Below are 23,009 nucleotides of genomic sequence, written 5' to 3' on the forward strand. Positions count from 1 at the left end.
TTTACCACACAACTTATCTGCACAGGCAGCAAAATTGATTGCCCTGACACGGGCATGTACCTTAGCAAAGGGTAAATGTGTAAACATTTTTACTGATAGCCAGTACGCTTTTTCTACTGTACATGTTTTTGCGCAACAGTGGAAAAACCGGGGAATGATAACATCTACTGGCAAACCTATAAATCATGCACAGTTTATTTTAGATCTTTTAGAATCTATTCAGTTACCTCAGAAAGTAGCCATTTGTAAATGCACACCTCACACCAAGCAACAAGATAGGATTTCAAAAGGTAATACGAGAACTAATACAGCTGTAAAACAAGCAGCCACAGAAGTATTTCTTTTAAATGAGGAATTACAACCCTCTGAGATTTTAGATTTAGAAATGTTAAAAACAATGCAGACACTCACTACGCAAGCTGAAAAACAACGATGAATAAAACAAGGAGCGATCCTCGAAAAGGGGCTGTACATCTCTAGAGAAGGGAAACCGATACTACTCTCTAATTTGTTTCGATATGCAGCTTTGTTGAGCCATGGGCAGTGCCACGTCTCAACAGGGGGGATGGCACAGCTGGTGAACCAGGTGTTCACAACATACAGATTTACAAACTACTCTAAAAAAATTTTGTTTGATTTGTCAGATTTGTAACAAACATCATGCACAGGGGGCGATAAAGCCCAAGCAAGGGAGTTTCCCTACACCACCATATCCATTTCACACTATCTGTATGGATTTCATAGAATTGAACAAATGTGAAAATAAGAAGTATTGTCTTGTCATTGTAGATATGTTTTCCAGATGGGTGGAAGCCTTTCCAACCAAAAATCCAGATGCAGCTACGGTGGCAAAAGTACTTGTCAAGGAAATCATTCCTAGGTTTGGTATTTCGGAAAGGATCTACAGTGACAATGGTACAAACTTTGTAAATCAAACCATACAGCAGTTGAGCATTTTGGTATTTCTTTAAAAAATCATTGTGCATACCACCCACAATCTGCAGGGCTAGTTGAAAGGCATAATGGTATATTAAAAAACAAATTGAGAACATTAATAGCTGAGACAGGAAAAAATGGTTATACTGTTTGCCCCTGGCACTGTTGAGCATGAGAACTGTCCCTACAGCAAAATGACTGACTCCTTTTGAAAAATTATTTGGAAGGGCTTATTATACACCCCAGTGGAAACTTCTCATGTCATCAGACCAGGAAGCTGATTTCACACTAGCTGAATATATGAAAAAGTTACTGAGTTCTACACATCTGCTGCAGTTAAATTCTGTTTCAGATAGAAAACAAACCGAGACATCAGAAGTGGCAGTGACGCCCGGAGAGTGGGTATGGATCAAAAACATCAAGAGGAAGAATTGGTCATCGTCAAGGTGGGAAGGTCCCTACCAGGTGCTTCTTTCGACACCCACTACAGTCAAGATAGCAGAACAAGCTTCGTGGATACACCTGATGCACTGCAAACTAGTTAAGAACTTTGAGATGGACAAAAATCTTACCTCTCCATCGGGGCCCTCAGCACAAAGTCTGGCTACAAAGGGGGGGTCAGATCAATAGGACTGATCTGTCTCAACCCCAGTGAAGAAACCATTGGTGCTGAAAGTCCTATTAGGGCAGAGAGTAAGAGCACGTGTCTGAAATAAAGATGACGGAATCCAGTAAGATCCAAATACACCTACTTGAAAGAGTCGGAGAAAACAGAAATGCAGAACAACCGTTTCCTCAGAAGTATTGCATAATCTTCCTGTTGACTGTACTAGTGACAATAATCTTTTTGTTGTGGCCATTCCTTTTTCCAGCCATACAAACTGAATTGAACAAGCATGCAGAGTGGCATCCAAACTTTAACACTTACCAGACAATCAAATATGTGTATGCTGAGACCTTCAATGTTTCGAATTGCTGGATTTGCACAGCTTTGCTAACAGCATATGGGGGGTTACTGTTAACTTCAGTTCCCCTAGGAGCCAACAAGACCTGGGAAAACTTAATTTATGATTAATCAGATGTCACATCACAAGATAAAGTAGCATTGCACTTGTCTGTTCGACAGAAGGGAACTGTGTGTATTTACAAAAATGATACAGTTCAGGTGGGTTGGAGCAATTGCAATGTGACTGTTCCTTATAGATGCTACACTAAACCTGATAACATCAGATCCTATTGCAACACAAGCTATGATTCATTTGCTGAACTGATGCATAAGACAATGGGTGATGTGAAACATAATGCTGACCTCTATAGACAACTGTCTATAATCGACAAAAAAATGTTTCATGCAGAGCCAGGATATAGTAAAGTTACTACCAAAGTAGAAGATTGTTACTTTGTATGTGGTAGGAAAGCATATAAGTGGTTACCTGAGAATTGGTCCGGCAGTTGTCTTTTGGGGTACCTGGCTCTGCCCATACGACACACAGCTGTTTTACCTCAAGGGAAAATTTGGAACGTTCGAGAAATCAAGAAGCCTGTCAATCCAGTGGGGCAAATCAATGCGCGCTGGAAAAACCATCATGCTGTGGGCTTAGGGAAAAATGGACCGTCACATATGGACTTGAGTGATACTGTTATCTCGTGGGCAGGTGTACTGCCAGCATATGGAGCAACAAAATCAACCTGGGAACTGAGAAAATTGTCTAAACCTCTCGAAATAATAAGCAATGCAACCTTTTCTGCCCTAGAATTGGTGACTGATGAACTGACCGCCATGAGAACAGTGGTGCTTCAAAATTGCATGTCTCTTGACTTCACCCTAGCGGCGAGAGGAGGTACGTGCGCTTTAATCCAGGAGGAGTGCTATTCGTATATTCCTGACTACAAACACGAGATAGACAACCATCTTAAGGTAATTCAGCAGGTGTCAGCCATGACCAAACCAGGACCAAATCCATTGATGGACTTTTTCCAGAAATTGTTTGGGGAGTGGGGCAGTATCCTGATGAACATTCTGATTGCCATCTGTGTAGGAATAATCCTACTGGTGGTATGTGTGTGCTGCTGCATCCCCTGCATGAAAAGACTAATTAAAGACTTTATAGACATTTCAGTTTCAGAAACCTTATACCAAGGTGCTGAACTTGAAGAAATGCTGAAAAACTGAAAATGCTTTCATAAGTTTAAACTGAATGACTCTCAACTGCAAATCTTGAGTGGGAAGACGTTAGGGAAAGAAAAAAAAAACTGTTTATGCTTATCTTGAAAGTAAAATAAAATTATTAAAAGGGGGGAAATGTTAGAAAAATGTGTAATATTAATATGCATGCTTAGTGCATTCGAGGCTTAAAAGGGTTAATACATTTATTCTGTTCACACTGCATGAATCTGCACAGCTATTAGAAACTTAAGAAGCATTTCATTTCTGCTAATGTCATGAAAATAACAAGAGACATTTCATTTCTGCTAATGTCATGAAACAAAGAGATATTCATTTCTGCTTATGCCATGAGAAAACATGCAGCTGCTAGAAGCATTGATAAAGGAAACAATAGATGCTTGAAAGTTTAAACCGTAGTCAGCACTACTTGTACCACAGCTAGAAATGTACCTTGAATCTAGACAAAATGTAACACATGTATTAGAACAGTACAATTGAAGAATTGAAAAGTTGAAATGGACTAAAATAAGCCCAAGGCCAGGTTGTTTTTCTCAAAATGTTTTGCAAAACAGCAGATAATTTAACTTGGTCAGCAGTAAGTCTAGTAACATTTTCTGTAGAACATACAGAAAGCTGTGTCTAACTACGTCAGCAATAGAATAGTAACATTTTCTGTGTGACAGGAAGAGAACTGTATAAGAATAACATACTAATCACCAGTAATTCAGACAAACCTTGTGCCTACATGCTTTGTCTCCTTGCTGCAAGTAATAAAGGGTGCCTTGCTTGAACCTAACGTGACTTGGTCTTTAAAGTTTTTTCCTTTGACAAGAGACATTTTCCAAACTTGTTTCCCTGGGTATGTTATGTTATTCAGCTCTAAAATGCACCTAGTCATAACTGTTTTAATTATATGATGGACAGATATTTTTCAGATCCAAAACTTTAGATGACAAAATGGGTCCAGGAAAGTGACAGACTATTGGCTATTAGTGTTAAACGAAATCTTAGAAGAGAGATATTTTCCAAACTTGTGTTTCCCTGGATATATGTTATTCAGCTCTAAAATGTACCTAGTCATAATTGTAAAGAAATCTTAGAAGAGAGATATTTTCCAAACTTGTGTTTCCCTGGATATATGTTATTCAGCTCTAAAATGTTCCTAGTCATAATTGTTTTAATTATATGATAGACAGATTTTTCAGATCCAAAACTGTAGATGACAAATGGGTCCAGGATAACATAGTTCAGTTTGGGTCAAGAAATATGGCATAGACCTCTTTATATTTCAGTTCACAGAGGATATAGTTTGTCAAGAAACGTAAATGGTGAAACACCACTTATCTTCCATTCGGATCTGGTGATTTATTGTACCTATGGGTCTAAGGAAACTTTAGATGATGATAGAGTATTTAACGAGTGCATATTGATGGTAGATACATAATGGTAAAACTCATATATGACCTTAAAGCAAAAAGATTGGTATAAGGCCTGAAAATCTAGAAAAACTTGACAAAACCCATATTACCATTTTTCCCCTAGAATAAAGATATAATTGACATAAATGGCAATACCTGCTAAAACCTACTATTTTAGGACCAAGCAGAAATGTCTTTACTCATAAAAAATAAATCAACACCATTTCTTTGTAAAGTAAAAAGGTGTCCTTCAACCAGCTATTCTTACTCCTTCTGGTTTGCAGCTAAGAGTGTAGCACTTTTGATACAGTACTGTTCCTTCCTATCTTTTATGTGTGAAGCTGGCATTCACACAGGTAGAATTGTGCCTACACACTGAAAAATGAAAATCTATAAAATCACACATTTATTTTCAAAGAGATCACATCAGGGAAAAACCAACAAACTTATAGGCCTTACTGATGCTGCATACCTACTTAACAAAATGAGACCATCATTCTTAACAATAGCATTAAGCGCACGTATTTAGCCTTCATGCTGGTCCACAGACAAATTACAGATGCCTAGTAAAAAAGTTACCATAGTTCCACTGACAAGAGTTTTTCACCTTAAAACATTGACTACAAGCCCATGACTACTTTACCAACTTAGGTTAAGATACAAGGCAAATATATCTATAATCAAATGCATGGCTTTTTTATGGAATACTGTCTCCTAGCATGATTCAAATTCAAACTTCCTCATATTATAATTACTACACTACCACTTCTAACAACATGAACTGTCTGGCCGGTGTCCCCTTTGACTCTGTAACCTATGCATGTTTATGTATGACCTATATTTGTTTATTTGAAAACTTTATGGAAATGGGCCCTTACATACTATATATATATATATATATATATATATATATAGATATATATATAGATATATTTTTCAATATGGATATATAGTTAGATTCTGCATCATACATCTTAGAATAAAAATATTTACAGCAACAGAGCAGAGGTAAGAAGTAGTTTTATTAGTAAGCTAGTGCTTTATTATTCAGAACACAGCCTCAAAGCTCAGACCTGCTGTCATTGCACACGTATATTTTTTTTCCTGAGGTTAGGATTAGTAAAGGTTGTTTGTAACTGGGCTGGACTGATGTGTGATCCAAGCTACATACCAGAGCCTTGCATGGTTCACAGATGGACTTGTGTATTTAGGTAAGAATATATACAACCATGTACATGGAGTAGTCTACTTAAGCTGTTAGTATGCAAAATGTATCCCACATTGTCCTCTAAGCTGAGCCACTGAAGACACCAATATGACATTGCAACTATTGTTTGAATAAATAGACAATACTGATGCCACAACAAAATAACCTCAACCACATTATAACACAGTTTGTAAATTTATGTTTTTGCTGGCTGACATAACCAACACCCTTCAAGCTCAAGATTAAGGTCAGGGTGCCTAAGCCAAGCTGCCTCAGACCTGATTATAAAGATCCTTAGGGCTTGCCTCCCACTCCAAACACCACTTGCCTTGGCCAAGGCTTAATCCTAAAACCACATTCTGTGATGAAGAGGCCACTGAAATACAACCAGGGGGATAGAAGTGGGGGGAGACACAAGTCAACCACCAGCTGCCTCTGATTAATGGCTTAAATTAAGAGTGGCTGGGTGGGATCCTGTAAGTCACTGTCAAAGTTGAACTTAATGCAAATGATGCTCACATAAATAGGGGAGAGGAGCTTCTCACTCCACCTCCGTTTAGTTTGCGGACAAATAAGCTCACTGGTAAGCCATTCTTGTCCTTTAAACTGAGTCATTAAAGACACCAATTGTATTGCTGATCCTTCATCAATTCCCAAGTATTTATAGGTTCACAGATTAGTACTAAGCTAACTGCCCTTGCGAGCCATTTTAAAGCTTAGTCAATTATCCCTTGTGAGACTCAAACCCTGCACCTTGTGTTTGTAAGGCAAACGCCTTAAGCATTAGGCCACCCTCCCACTATTATATTATATATTTTTTTTAATAGACTCCCTCCTGGTCAAGTTCTTTTATATCACATTCTAGTCCCAAACTGATGTTTTCCTGGTGCTGCAGTTTTCCTGCTTTAAAGGTTGCTTTTGCACATTTATCAAGGCCAAATGACATTCTAATATCTGAAAAAGTTTTGACAAACTTCATCTGTGCTTTCAGTTCCTCATCCAATGAGCTACAGTTTTAAATCAACAAATAGAAGATGAGAAGAATGGTTGCATGCCTGCATTTAGTAATACTTGAATTTGTCTAGAGAACGGTAAAGGTTTTCTGTTTTGCACTGGATGCATCTGACTTAAGGCTTGTAACTTCAGAAGCTTAAGTTGTTGATTTTATTCATTTTAAGTATGCAATTTTGTTTGTCAGTGGAAAGTACAGGAGTATTTTTTTCAATTACAAGGGGGAGGGGGCAGGGTTCAAGTATTACAGGCATCTGTGTTGTTGGTGTTTGAACCATTCATCAGGTTATGGACTTCTTTGTCAGGAAGTTTGTAAAGTGTAACTAAATAAAATAAAGAAATGTCTTTTTTTTAATTGAGTAAAAATTGACAAACTATTTCTTTTGAAGCTGGCTGTCTAGTTAGCTTGAATGAAGGAAGAAGCCATTCAAAAACATAAATAATAAACAGGCTAAAGCTTATTGTGCTGTTTTATTAACTGAGCAGGAATATGTATTGTCAACAAAGTATCATAAGAAGAATGGAAATACATTGCTTATTAACTAAGGAGAATTACAGATGATCAACAAATAATTATGTTGGTGAGAGAAAGCAAAGACGCTACTTACTATATGCTCAGGGAAAATATATGTTGTCCATTTTGTTAGCTTAAGTCTTTCTGGGTAGCCACTTTCTAGATGAGACTGAGAAAATTGTTACAAAGTATTACCTTTTTATGTAATAATATTTGACTATGTTACATTTCCTATGTTTCTTACATACCACTTGCATATATATATATATATATATATATATATATATATATATATTCATTCATACCTCTCAACCGTATATATGTTTGCAGAATGTCCAGGTTTTTGCCTCATACTTTTGGCCTATTCATCAGAAAATTTGTGGTTTTTCTGGCAAATCACTGAGGATTTAAATAACTAAATGCCATCATACATTTGATTTTTAGCCTTCATTTCCTTCAGAAAATGCATGCTAAGACAAATGCTGCTATTCTAGCAACTTTCTAAGTCTATAAAACTCCATTTATAATCTGTCCCTGTTTGGGGGGCCTTTGACCCCCCCCCCCATTATTTTAGGCTTCATTCAGATTTCTTGTGCTAAGAGGTTGAGAGGTATGGAGGCATGGTATGTAATTGTTCTAGTTGCCAATTTATTTGTTGCATTTTAAGAGTGGATAGGGGTTCTGCATTCCTTAGTGGGCCATCCTTTTGTTTAAGACGCCTAGTTACTATGAACTTGTCGGTTTCTCAGTCATTCTGTATTGCAATATTATCAGTGTACCATTTATTCTTTAAAGCAACGTAGGCAATTAATTCTTCAAGGGCAGCAAGTACTGAATTTGTAGATGGGACAGTGAAATGTAAAGTTCTTTGCCAGTAATAGCATCTTCATTAGTTACAAATCTCTTTAATGTAGAATTATTCAGATGACGTTTACTTCTGCAGATTGTGCTTATTTGACTGATACTGTTTGAGGGGCCTTTTATGGTTAAAATGTTCTGAAATGGGCAGGTTTGTCATTATTGGGTCATACATTTTGTTTCATTACTTACTGGACAAATGTTCAAAACTACAAATTTAACACACTGTAACAAGTGTAAATGTTTTCAGTATGCAACTAGCACACTGTGTTGTAGAAACTGAAAGCAGTGTTAGTAGCATAATTGCCCTTGGTGCAGAAGGCTGTGGATTCCACTCTCATACCATGTAGATGGAGTGCTGATATGCAGTGCCTATATGACTGTTGATTATTTGGTGTATTATAAGGGGGGATAGGGGTTCTACACTCCTGAGTATGGCCTTTTGTATGAGATACCAAGTGACTGTGAACTTGTTAGTCATTTCCTATTGCAATATTACCAACATACCAATTTTTTAATGTAATATAGGCAATTAATTTTTCAAGGTCAGCAGGCACTGAATTTGTAGACAACACTGACATGGACAGTTTGTTTGCCAGTAGCAACCTCTTCATTAGTTACAGATTTTTTTAATGTGGAATTCAGTTGATTTTACTTCTGCAGAAATTGTGCGTGTGGAGTAATACTGGTGGATTGTAATGACAGAAGTCTTGAGTGGCCCTTTATTGTTGAAATTTTCTGAAATGGGTAGTGCTTGGTTCATTGCTTATTAAAAGAATGTTTAAAACTACAAATTTAAAACATTCTAACAAGTGGTGCTGTATTATACAAGGAATATAATACAAGGAATATAATTCAATACAATCAGGAAAGTGAATTAAAGAATAAAAGCATGTATGCATGGTCCTAACAAATGTGTGCAAGGAGTCTGTTTTGAAAAAGTACAGTTTTGCACCTACCATAAATGTAGATGTTTGAGTGCTCATACAGCTGCAGTCATTACAGATGGGGTTATCCTGCCGTCAGGCGGGTCCTCGGTCGGCCGAATTCCAAAGTCTAGGTCCGGCGTCGGTTGTCGTCGCTTCTTCCCAGACGTCAGTGCGGCAGGGGTATAAAAGAGGCAGCCAACACCATCTTCTTCAGTTTTTCTTGCCCCAGATGTCAGGTGCCCCCAGAAGGAAGGCAAAACATAAATTTATGTAATCATGCAAAATAGAATAATCAAAAAACAGTAGTTGCAAGCAAATACACCATAATAGAATACCCCAAATAGGTTGTATGAGAAGGTGACGGAGGGGGGGCGGTAAACCTGGACTGCAGCTGTATGAGCACTCGAACATCTACATTTATGGTAGGTACAAAACTGTACTATGTTCATCGTGCATACAGCTGCAGTCATTACAGATGGGAAGAATCCCAAAGCTAAGTAGGGGTGGCAGGCACTAAGTGGAAATAGGAGGAGCTAGGATGCCCCGCAAGACTGCTGTGGCAAATCCCGCTCTAGATTTAGAGTATAGTGGAAGGTGATAGTGTTTGGAGAAAGTGTGCACTGAACTCCAAGTGGCTGCTTCCAAAATGTCCTTGGTAGGAACCCCCCTGAGGAAAGCTGCAGAGGTATCTGTGGCCCTGGTGGAGTGGGATCTGATGCTTGTAGGCACAGTTTTTCCATGAAATGAGTAGCAAAAGCGTATGCAGTGGGCTATCCATTTTGAGATTGTCTGTTTGGAGATGGCCTTTCCTTGAGCACCTGTAGCATAGGACACAAGGAGTTGCTTGGATTTCCTGAATGGCTTTGTCCTGTCCAAGTAATAACGAAGTTGTCTGTGAATGTCCAAGAAATGTAGTAGTCTTTCCCCTTTGTTTTGTGGATTAGGATAAAAGGTAGGTAAGTGGATAGTCTGATTCAAAGCTACACTGGATACTACCTTTGGCATAAAGGTAGGGTTAGTTCGTAAGGAAACTCTGTCCTGATGGAAAATGATGAAAGGTTGCACAGCCATGAGGGCCTGTAGCTCCGAAACCCTGCATGCTGAGGTGATAGCCAGAAGGAAGGCTGTTTTTCATTACAAGTATCGTAGTTCTGTTGAAGCAGCTGGCTCGTAGGGAGGAAGGGTCAGCTTTTCCAATACGAAGTTGAGGTCCCAAGCAGGGACTGGTGGTTTCCTTGGGGGTTTTATATTCTTTGCTCCTCTGAGGAACTGTCTTAAGAGAGGATGAGAGAATAAAGGAGGATCTGTGTTGTACTGTGCAGAAATGGCTGAAGCGTGGATCTTGATGGAGGAGAAGGAAAGTCCATTGTTTAACATCTCAGCTAGGCACTGTAAAATTTGAGGTAAATTTATTACCCAAGGATTCTGGCCCTTTTCTTGATTCCAGGCACAAAATAGTTTCCATTTGGCGGAGTAGGCTTTTCTAGTAGAAGGCCTTCTGGCCTCCAAGATGACATCCTGCACCTCCTTGGAGAGGAGGGTCTGTTGGGAAATCAAGGAATTCTCCATGCAGCTAGATTTAGGGTTTTGAGCTGGCTGTGAAGAGTCTTGTAGTTGTGCTGGGACAACAGAAGAGGGACTAGAGGTAGGATCCATGGTGGGGAATGTGTCAGGCTCTTCAGGAGCGGATACGAGTGTTGTCTTGGCCAGTCTGGAGCAATGAGAATCATTTTCGGCCTCTCTGCTCTGGCTTTTAATAGAACTTTGGGCAGCAGAGGAAGAGGCGGAAAGGCATAGACTGTCAACGTTGTCCAATTGAAAGAAAGTGCGTCCACTTTCCAGGCCTGTGGATGATTGGTCCTTGAACAAAACTTTTTCAACTGGTAATTTCTGTGGGTAGCAAAGAGATCTATGTCTGGCTGTCCCCATGCCTGAGTTATCTTTGTGAAAACTTGAGGATGCAACTTCCATTCGTGTGGATCTGTCATATTTCTGCTTAGGCTGTCTGCCAGTGTGTTTTCCTTCCCTGGCAGGAATTGTGCCTGTAGTTGAATTTGCAATTCCAGTGCTGTGTTCCATACGGTCATGGCTTGCCTGCACAGGGGAATGAATGAGTTCCCCCCTGTTTGTTTATGTACCACATCACTGTGGTGTTGTCTGTCCTTATCAATAGCTGGCCTGGATGCAGTAGGTCTTTGAAGGCCATAATAGCATTTTTCACGGCTAGCATTTCCTGTTGGTTGATGTGTAGGTGCTTCTCTTTTTGGGACCATTTTCCCTGAATGCACTGATCTGTCATGTGTGCCCCCCAGGCGTAGTCTGAGGCATCTGTTGTGATTATTTGAGTTGCTTGAGGCACACAGAAAGGGTGTCCTATGTTTCTTTGGCATGCTTGAGCCCACCACAGAAATTCCTTTTGAAGGCATGGAATGAGTGGTATAATTGTTTCCAAGCTGTGGCTGTGTTGAGACCATAAGTGTTTTAGGTACCACTGAAGTTTCCTCATATGCAGCTTTGCACATGGGATTAGTAGGATGCAAGATGCCATGAATCCCAGAGCCTGCAGGACTTTCCTTGCAGTCAGCCTGGTGAAGGTTGCCATTTTGCTGAAGTATTGAGACAGTTGCCCTTGTTTGCCTGGCGTGAGGTAGGCCATCTGGGTGGTTGTATTCAAGCTGGCACCCAAGAAAATTATTTGTTGAGAGGGTATTAGTCTTGATTTCTTTTTGTTGACTGTGTATCCCAGAAAGTTCAACAGTTTTATTACAAATGCCAGCTGTTTCAGAAGTATGTCCTTGCTGTCCGCTTGGATCAGGCAGTCGTCCAGATATGGGTAGATTTGTATTTCTTGTAATCTGCAGAAGGCGATTACTGATGCCAGGCATTTCGTAAACACTCTGGGCGCAGTAGATAAGCCAAAGGGCAATGCAGAGAATTGATAATGGGTTGAACCTGCAAGAAATCTGAGGTATCTTCTGCAATCTTGTCTGATAGGGACATGCAGGTATGCCTCCTTGAGGTCCAATGTTACCAGCCAAGACTCCTTGCCCAGCATGGGAAGAAGCTGCTGTAATGTGAGCATCTTGAATTTTGGTACCTGTAAATATGTGTTTAGGATGGATAGGTCTAAGATAGGTCTCCAATATTTGTCTTTCCTTGGTACCAGGAATAGTCTGGAATAAAACCCTTGACCTTGTTCTTTTGCAGGTACCTCTTGAATCGCTTTCATATCCATGAGAGCTGAAATTTGTTTTTGTGCCTCTGCCCTTTGATTTTGTGGCAGGTTTGGCATGCCTCTTATTTTTGGAAGGGTGTGAAAGTGGAACCTGTAGCCTCTGTCTATAATGTCCAGAATCCATTTGTCTTTTGTAACAATATGCCAATTTTTTGAGAATAATGCCAGTTTTCCACCCAAAGGTGCTGCCATTAAAGCTTTGCTTGGCAGGTAAAGGGGGAAGTCATTGTGTCTGTTTTCTAAATGACTGTGATCTATCTTCTTCACCTCTTGGGGTTGGTGCTTGCCACTGTCTGGCTCTGAAAGATCCTTGAGGTTGCCCTCTACCCCTTGGGCGTCTGTATCTGCCCCTTTGAGGTTTGTCCGTTGTTGGAAAGGACCAATTTTTTGAAGGCCAGTTTCTGCTGAAACGTGGAGGTTGTACCTGCAGGAAATCTTTCACTGTTTGCATTGATTTCGCTTTTTCCTCCATTTTCTTTAGTACCTCCTCAGCTTTAACACCAAACAATACATCTTTTTGAAGAGGTGCATCTAATAATTTAGCTTTGACATGATCTGGTAAGGCTTGCTCTTTGAGCCAAGCATGTCTACGTATAACAGAACCCGTAACAGCAGCTCTACATGAGGCCTCTAAAGCATCAAAACCACACTGCAAGGTAGGTTTACCCACTTGCTCTGCACCATGCAACAAATCCTGCAACTCTTTTAAATGTGGTTGTTCTGGTTGTGTCATTTTGCTTTAAAACTGAGATAACAAAAACTGTTGATACTTTAACATATGGAACTGACAGTTTAATGCCCTCATGGTTAAAGTGGCCGAGGTGTACACCTTTTTCCCCCACCTTTCTAAAGCTCTGGAATCTCTCTCTGAAGGTAATGGGTTTTTAGCAGTAGAGGCCTTAATTCCCTTGGGACCCTGTGAAATAGTTTCTGGGTCAGCAGTATGGCTTTTGTATAGGAACTGGTGTGAATCAGGAACCTGGTAATACCTGTCTGGTTTAACAGGAGCTGGAGGCAAAGAATCTGGATTAAGGCTGGCTTCTATGTACACATCATCCAATATATCTAAAACAGGAGGGATAGCCAGGGGCCTATGCTGGGGGAGCAAAGGAAAATCCCGGAGCCTTTTCTTGGAATCTGAGTAATCTTGGCCTTCTCAGTAAAAGTGTTCCCTCAATGTATGTAGGGTTTCCCCAAAAAAGTAGTCCTCGGGGGTGGGGGGGGGGGGGAGACAGAGGGAATAGACTCCTCTGGCATCAGAGTCTTCGAAAGGAGAATAGGCATAATCCTGGTCCTCAGAATGTTCAGAGGTAATAGAGGCTTGATCTGAGGAAGGGTAATCTTCCTCTAATCTGGGCCTTTTGTCAGAGGGGGGTTGAGAACCCCTGTTTAGAGTAATCAAATCCTCAGCCATTTTGAGCATCTGTTTTTTAGGCATGGGGCCTTGAGAGGGGGTCTGAGGTCCCTGTTTTTTGGTTTTCATGGCTGCTTTAGATTTAGTGAAAGCTTTAATAGAGAAGGAGGAAGGCCTGAAGACACCTTGAGAAATGGCAGGCCTGTCTAAACACTGAATTTCCCCGCCAAGAGTGGCGTCGGTATCTGTAGTAGGAATGGGGACAGAGGAGCCTGCGACCTCGGGTACTGAAGACACCGGTAATGCTGTGTCATCAGTACTCAGGGGCTGCGTAGGCGCCTCGCTGAGAACCGGAGAACCGGTAGTCGGCCTTAGCGTGGTGTCAGTAGTCAGTGCGGACCGCGTACGTCGGTCCTTATCTTTGCGTCTTTTACTCAAAACTGGAGTCGGAGTATCCGACATAATATAATTACATTTTTTACCAAAATAGTGAAGGGCGAACTCTGCCCGGCGCTTAATAGTGCGCTTGTTGAATCTAGCACAAAAACGGCAGGCCGAGACGTCGTGGTCTGGGCCTAAGCAAGGTATACAGAAAGAGTGGAAATCCTTATGCGGTATTTGCTTCCCACATGAAATGCAATTATTAACTTTGTCTGACATCGGTCTGAGGCAAGAAAAGTTTCAACGGGTACTTAGCTTTCAAGAAGACTTCGGCTGAAATATTTTCGTAAATCTCAGGAGCTGGCTGACCGGCACTTGCGAACTGCTTCTGCTTCGGGCACCGCGCGGCAAGAAAGACTGAAGAAGATGGCGTCGGCTGCCTCTTTTATACCCCTGCCGCACTGACGTCAGGGAAGAAGCGACAACCGACGCCGGACCTAGACTTTGGAATTCGGCCGACTGAGGACCCGCCTGACGGCAGGATAACCCCATCTGTAAAGACTGCAGCTGTATGCACGATGAACATCAGCCCAAAGGTAAACAATTCTCCACCAACAAGATGCATTTCTATGAATGTTGGTTTTCATGCTGTTTCAATGAATGTGTGTTTTGCCATTTCAATGAATATGCGTTTCAAGGGCAGACTTTTTACTGCTCATGCTAAGTCTGTTTTCATTGTGAGACTGCATTGATTGTTTAGCTAATGGCTATATGTGTTTGTGCTATTTCAATATCTGTAATCATTGCAGAAGCAAATAATAGAACATATGCGTAGTAACTGGTGAGATAATCAAATAATGGAATACTGGAATGGCTGAGGAGGGGGCTGCTGCTAGGGGTTGCTTCAGGATGGGCTGCACTGGGGTGGTGGTCTATTACCCTTCCCAGAACCCTATTTGACCATGATCTGGCTCTGGTATTTCAAGTAGACAATACATATGCAAAGGTAGCTGCAGTTTAACTACATTACAATGTATCTTTTTCTTCCTATGCATTTAAATAATTTAAGGAAACGACTGGAGTGGCTTTCTTGGGGAATGACCCAGTGGGTGTGGCTCAAATAGGGGTGTTTCATGTGTGGTGAGGGTGGGGCTTAAGGGGTGCTAGAGCACTACTTTGCTTAGGGCGCCATTTCGGCTAAGGCCGGTCCTGCCTGTAAAACCGCCTCAGACACAACCGATGAGCAGAGTCCTTCAGCTTGTAAGGAAGTAGAGGGACCTGGTGGTGTATCAGATTCTGAACGGGTCTTGACAGAGGCCTGTGCCACAAACTGTCGCTGAAGGAGACTAAGGTGTCTCACCTTCAACGATCATAAGACTAGGTGGACTGGCAGAGGGTGAATGAGCATTGTCCAAAACCCTAAGTTTGGGCCACGTTTCCTTCTTATGCCTAAGGAGATGACCTTTTGTTGGACCAGCAGATGAGACAGTATGTGTAGGCCCTAATGACTCACTTAAATGTTTAGCTAAAATCTCATCCCTACTCTTGACTGTTCTACTATTAAAGCAAGCACAGAACTGACAAGTTAGGAATGCCATGTTCTGGCCTCAAACAAGTCACACAAAAAGAACTAAAGTCCCAGTGTGGTATCTACTTGCAACAGTGGAGACCATTATTAATTGTAGCTGACATTAGTCAAGAATGCGTGAGAAGTTCCCCAATGGGCTACTTAGCTTTAGACATTTTCTTTCTCTGGTGCAGATCAAACAACGCACTGAGTAGCACTCTGCTTCAAGCTCCTACAGCCAGAAAGAACGGAGGTTACTGCACCAGTCGACTCTCTTTATATCCAGACATTGTCATGTCAGACAGGGCACATCTGCTGGCTTCAGGAAGAGTAGGAGAAAACTATCTGGTAGTCTGGTTGGCCAAGGGCTTCCCCGGTAGGAAATCCCATCAGGACTGCAAGTGAAACAGAACCCATTGGTCTCTTCTTGGTCAAAAGGGAAACACTAATGAGTATTGCTTTTCGTTTTAGATCTTTATAAGAACTCTTGGAATGAGAAACAGTGGAGCGAAGGTGTAGTGGAACTTTCCTGTCCACTGAAAAGTGAAAGCATCTGTCCTCCAAGCTGACGGCAAGGGACCCGATTGCAAAAGTAAGTAGAAACTGTTGGCTGGTGTTTGAAGCAAAACAATTTATCTAAGGAATCCCTCAAAAGTGAAGGATGTCCTGGAAAATATGACTGTTCGGGGTCCATTCATGATGGCCCTCTACGGACCTGCTTAAGAGCCTGCCAACACATGGTCCTGTGATGGAATGTATGTGGCTGTGAGCAACAATGTTTTCCTGCGTGGCAACGTCCCAAGCTATCCCTGCCAATCTGCACAACTGGTAAGATCTGGTCCCTCCATGATTATGTATTACATCATTGTCATGTTGTCTGTGAACATTCATAGGGTACATGGTTGCCAGAGATGGGAAAAGACCTGAGCAGGCTGGATGAGGGCCCTCATTTCTTTATGTTATTGTGTTCTTTGGTAGAGTTGGCTGCCATCTGCCCTGTGCTTGTTAGGGACCTGTCCAGGCCCCCATGCCTCAGCCGATATATCTGTTGTCCTGAACTAGGAGGAGCGAAGGGAAGCTCTGGGTTGAGCTTCGCCTGATCCTTCCACTATAACAGTTCCCATTTGAGACGGAATAAAAGGGGAATCACTGCGTCCAGAGGGTGTAAGTGCTGATACCAAACTGTTTTCAGGTACCACTGGATTTTCCTCATATAAAGTCTGATTAAGGAGAACACTGGGATAGTAGCTGCCATGAATCCCACACCCCTTAGGATCTCCTCGGATGAGCACTAACTGAGGGAAGCAAGGTTGTGGAAGTACTTCGTAAGGCTTTGCAACTTACCTTGCGGTAAGCGGGTTTGCATTCTTAGTTTTTGTACTTGATCATAAACCCCAACTGAGTTAAGAGGAGGAGGGTGACCTGGAGATGCTGTAGGAGAATTTTTGATGAAGTGGCTTGGATTACCAGATTGTCTAAGCAGGGAAAAATCTGAATTTCCTGGGTTTGGCAGAAGGTGATCACTGGTGCCTGTCACTTTGTGAAACTCTTGAGGCTGTGGAAAGCCAAAAAGGCAAAGCAGTAAACAGATAGTGAGATGACCCAGTACAGAACCAAATGAGTCTCCTGCAAGGGATCCAAAGTGGTATACAGAGCATCCTTTAGATCTAGAGATACTAGAAAAGCCAAAGGCAGAACGAAAGGTAACAGTGTGTGCAGTGAGAACATTTTGAATGTTGGCACATTTAGTAAGCAAAGATCCAGCATGCATTCAAGTGTCTTCCCTTAACACTAGGAAAAGTATGAAGTAAAATCTGTTTCCCACAAATTCTTCTGGCACTGGCTCTACTGTGCCTTGTGCCTATAGTTCCTGTAAAATGGGTGTGAGCAAATGAATCTGGATTGGATTGAAGGTGGACATATGCCATTTAGAAGGGGAATCTAAGTCATGGCATAACTTTTTTGTTATGACAGATAGCATCCATTTGTCTGTAGTAACCTCTTCCCAGGTGGAGAGAGATTGGGTCACCCTTTTTGACAGATTCAGGGTAGGGCTAGGGGGAAGGAACTTGTAGACAATCACAGAGACTTGTCCCCAATGGAAGGCCTCCTAGATGAGGCATCCCTCTGTAGTTTATCTGGGAATCTCTTTCTAGGAGTCTTCCTGTGTTTCTGGCTAGGTCTAGGATTCCTTCGGACAAAAGAGGTTGGTTTGGTTAGGTAATTCCTCTGGTACCTAGGTAAAGAGGTTAACAGAAGATGCCTGCAGTTCTTAATGGCTTTATCCAGCTCCTGAAAGGCTTTGAAAAATTTGGTTGTGTGTGCGCGTGCGCACAGGGGGCAAACAAAAGGCTTTTGCCTAAAGGAGAATCCATTATTTTTGCTCTCAAGTACTCAGAAATAGGTTGGCTATGTAACCTGCAGATTGCACATTCTGTAGCAGAAGCTCTGGATGAGACATCTACAGTATCATAACTACATTTAATGATGTGTCTGGCCACTTGTAGTAGCTTTACTAAGTAAGGATAACATTTGTTGTTCAGAATCAGTATCCTGCAGATCCACCACTACCTTACTTAAAGAAATGAGAATGGACAGAGCATTTGGTCATCTGTGTTTAGTAATTAATAGCCCTGAATGCCAATGTAGAGGAGAGATGAACATTTTTACCCCACCTATCTAAAGCCCTGCTATCCTTGTTTGAAGGGATGGCACTGACATTGGATTTAGAAGACCTATAAGATAAGAGGGAAACTGTAGAACGGTCTGCCACAAGATTTTTATTTAAGATAATCAGGTACTTTATAAAATCTCTCTGGTCTTTTGAGAGCTGAAGGCTGGAAGTCTGGGGAAGCAGACGTGGATTGAAATGAATGCAAAAAAAGCCTCCAGAACAGGAGGTACAGGGGAAAGGGCTGGAGTGCCCATTTTCAAAAGGTTGTAGTATCTTTACTGTACATCTGAGATCTGCTAGACTCCCATTCAAAATGCTTCATTACACTGAAGATTGCCTCTCCAAAAGAAGATTCTTCTACCGCAGAATCAGGTGAAATGGAGTTATCATCTGAAAAGACTTGGCCAGGAGAATACATTTGAGAGGAGTAAGCCAGATAATAGTCAGAATCAGAAGCCTCCTCTTCTCAACAGGAAGATAAATCCAAAGGAGAAAGGAAGTGGCTTCAGATGCAAAGTGGCCTTAAACCCTGAGAGAAATCCATACATCCCTTTCTCCCTTGAAGAGGAAGGGTGAGGTTTAGGGGAAGTAACATGCTTAGTTTTCTGATGTCTGCCTGTACTAACTACAGTGGCTCAGTTCCCTGATGCACCTCAGCTTACATGGGCTCTCTTCCCTAACTAGGATCTGAGGGATGCCCTCAGACACAACAAATTCTGGTTCACCTCTGTCTTTAGAATCTTCAGTCGTCAAGGCCACTGACACCATACTGGCCGCCATCTGAGGAGGAATTGGATGTAATGTGGGATATGAAATCTCAGTAGGAACAGAGTCAGAAAGGGCTGGCAGTCTCTGGTCCGGGCCTTTTAAGCTTTTTCTTTAAAGTGGTGGCGGTACATCAGAGAAGGCTGAATCTGACATCTTGGAGTGGGCCAAGCACTTGAGATGCTAGGCCTCAAAGTGAGAAGCAAGGATAAAGTGGACTACAAAGTCTTGGGTACAAAGTATCAGCAGATGAAAAGAAAAAGGGCATGCTAATCTTTTTATAAGATTTGCCTACTGCACTCGCACTTATTTCTCCCTAGCGGACACCTTATACCAGTAAGAAAAATACTTAAGAATCATAAAGGAAGTTTTCCCAATAGGGCACTTATCTGAGTATTCAAAGCAATGGTACCAATGACCAAATGACAATTAGTCTGACAGCTACACAACCTACTTTGGGTCTGGCAGTTAAGATAGCCTGGGGAATTCCGCTCATACATCCACCTGTATACCTCTATCCTTGCAATGAGGTCAGACATGCGATACTGGGAAGGTAAAGCTTTGGTACCCAGGCCAGACGACAGCAGTGATGATCCATGTATTAAAAATACTGCAACAGTGATTTTAGTCAGGACATTATGTGGGTATACTGTGGAAGATTAATGAAACATTCCAATTGCCAAATTACTTGAAAATATGAATTACATATATACAAGCTCTATTTATGCATACATTTATGTATGTTCATAAATTCTAGAGATTTATGATTACATCACTATTTATAAATTGAACATCAGAAAAAAACAACTAGCACTCAACTGGAGCCGACTTTACAATTTATGAACTGATGAAGTGCCTAAAAACAAGTGTGACTAAACTTTTTATACTTCGCACAATTATACACATTACCCATAGTTTTATACTTGGTTAACAGTCCACAATATCCAAAATCTCTGCTTTAGCAGCCTGACAGCAACATAGCAATAAATAAGTGAAAGAAATACAGCTTAAAGCTTGCAATGTGGTCTACAAATATGAACCTTTTTCATTCTGCAAAAGGTCTCAAATAAAAATAAGTTAATAAATCTGAAGTACACAGGCAAAGAAGAAAATAAAGTATTTCCATTTTCTAGAACTCAGCATAACACTCGAGTGCAACCGCATGTTGCTGTATTAGACTTCACAAGAAATGCAGATTGCTCTTTAATGTGTTGCAACACTAATTTAAAATTCAGCAAGTATTTCTTGAAAAAAAAAAAGAAACTAGGTGACCCTTCACTGTGGTTTAAAATTAAATTATAATTTACAATGCTTAGACCAAGTAGCCTAATGGATTAAAACACCACAAGTAGCACTAACTAGTTTCCACCATAAGCAGCAATAAGGAACAGCTGTGGCTACAGTCTGCTGCGTGTGTTTCATGACCACTGTTTTATTTAACATTTGTTTACCAGGAAAGTCAGACTTGAAACAAAGCCAATTTTCAGTGGAGCCCCAGGGAGAAATGCTCCAGACGCATGTCTTTGCAACTAGGTGGCAGATAGCACCTGTGAAGTTTTAACATGCAAAACTGGTGAAGGCTATGGAATCGAAACTTAGACTGTATTCTTAATTTTACTTGCCGTTCCTTGATTTGGGATGCAGGGAGGAACTCCTGATGAAGCATTCTATAGCTATGTCAAGAATCTCAATGGCAACGCTCAGATCTGCTCTGAGTTACAGCACAATGGCACTAAATATACAGAACCAACTGATATCACCAACACCCTGGCAGATAGGTTCAGTGCTAACTTTACCCCCTCTCACCCCCTAATGGGCCCATCTTTACACCGGAAGAATGCAAAGTTCCTGTAATCACGGCTGCACAGGTAAAAACATCACTCTTCAAAGCCAAGAACACAGCATCCATGGGACCTGACAGCATCCCAGGCTGCCTTCTACACGAACTACAGAATGAACTGGCACCCCACCTAAATACCATGTTCAATCATAGCCTCACCTCAGGCTTTGTGCCCACTGAATGGCGAACCACGACGGTTATCCCACTCCACAAAGGGGGGGGCCCCACAACATACCCCAGGAACTACCGCCCCATTAGCCTGACGAGCCTAGTCTGCAAGGCCATGGAACGTATCATCTGATAGACTTCTTTGAAGTAGTCACCAAAGCCATAGATGAGGGTAAGGTGGTTCACACAGCCTATCTAGATCTCACCAAGACGTTCGACACCATCCTCCAACTCTGGAATTCTAGATATACTCACTAAACTAGGTAAAAATCCCCATGTCATAAGATGGGTTGCCAACTGGCTTGCTGACAGAATCCACACTGTGAAAGTAGTAGACTCCAAATCAGACTTCAGACCAGTGACAAGTGGAGTACCACAGGGTTCAGTCCTGGGTCCTCTCCTGTTTGGTATCTACTTCTCTGAAGTACAGGCTAACACAGAAGGTCTTTGGCTAACTAAATTTGCAGATGACTGCAAACTAGGAGCCATAATCAAAACTACTAACGATGTGGACATCCTACAAAAGGGCTTCACTGAGACAGATGCCTGGTGTCAAAAGCCATGGTCTCAAGCTCAATGCCAAAAAGTGCATTGCCATCCCCTTTGGTAAAAACTCTGTACCCATGAACTACCACATAGGTGGTAGTCTACTTAACACCGAAAGTGTGACAAGAGACCTTGGGACACAGGTGGACAGTAGTCTCTCCTTTGATAATCACATCGCCACAGTGGTCAGGAAATCCTTCTACATGGCACACCTCATCACAAAAGGTTTCTCATCCAGAAAAAAAAGAGGTCATTGTTCCCCTCTACTCATCACTCATTAGGCCCATTATAGAGTACAATGCCCCTTTTGGTATGTACTTCACAAGACATCTACAACAACTGGAAAGGCCGCAAAAATACCTCACAAAGAGGATTACTCGCCACAAACAGATGCCTTAAGTAGACAGTTTAAAAAAACTCCAGCTTTACTCCGTCATATATCGTCTACTCAAGGGCGATCTCTGCCTAACATACAAAGCTATGTCAAACCCAGAGCTGTTGGACATGCTCCACTTAAATCCCAATCCCTCAGAGCTACATGCTCTAGGAACCTAAACCTTGTCACCACAATAAACACAGCATGCTGGAGGGATAGATTCCTGTCCCAGAGACTTCCCTTACTCTGGAACAGACTACCTATGTCAAACAGAGCTCCTCATTAGCAATCTTCAAGAAAAATCTTGATGATTGGATGGGTAATAGGAAATTCACCCTGGGGATCACTTCTGTGGTTCTGCTTGACAGGGGCAAAGGAAAATCATTTTCTTGGGTGGCGAAAGCCAGGGTACCTTTTTGGCTAGGCTTGTATAGGCCCTAGGGCCAATAGCCTAGTACCTACCTATGAACCTCCATGGGCCTGATCCAAAATGTTTCCCATTGCCTGAAAAAAGACTGAGATGTCCCAATGCAGAGTCATACTTGAGAGCATAAGGATTTTCTTTTTGTATGCCTTACCCATTCTCTGCCTCCATGCCCAAATGACACACAGTTGGAATGTCTGAGAACATCTGTTGGTGCAGGCCCCAGTATTTTGTAAGCATGGGATACATATGCCCCAGTACCACTCCAGTACCACCACCAGGCCTACTAACCCCATGCCTCTTGACCTCTTAGTGCAAGAAATCTGGACAAAGCCTGACAAAACGGGTAGACAAAGTAACAAAAATAGTGACAAATTTTAAATATTGCTCTTATAAACTTAGTAAGTTGCTACAGTAACAGGATTTGTGTTAACATACATTTTCTGAAGGACATGAAGTCAAACTCAAATGTATGTCATTATTTAGTCAATTCAATCTTCAGATCATCCCAGTGATTTGCCAGAAAACCAGACAATTTATGAGGAATAGACCAAAAATATGAGGTGAAAATCTGGACAGTTGAGAGGTATGACTATCCCTTGCAATTTCCTCCTCCTCCCAAGATGGGCAAGGATCATT

At 41.5% G+C, this 23,009-nt stretch overlaps 1 protein-coding gene across 15 annotated transcripts in view; it reads right to left on the bottom strand.

Moving 5' to 3' along the window:
* The window catches only part of SCRIB (scribble planar cell polarity protein), a 2,800,411-nt gene that overhangs the window by 2,347,066 nt on the left and 430,336 nt on the right, over positions 1 to 23,009 (bottom strand). The window lies entirely within an intron of this gene.

The sequence above is a fragment of the Protopterus annectens genome, chromosome 3.part1, assembly GCF_019279795.1.
Source record: "Protopterus annectens isolate FY-2018-M chromosome 3.part1, PAN1.0, whole genome shotgun sequence".
NCBI classification, from domain to species: Eukaryota; Metazoa; Chordata; order Ceratodontiformes; family Protopteridae; genus Protopterus; species Protopterus annectens.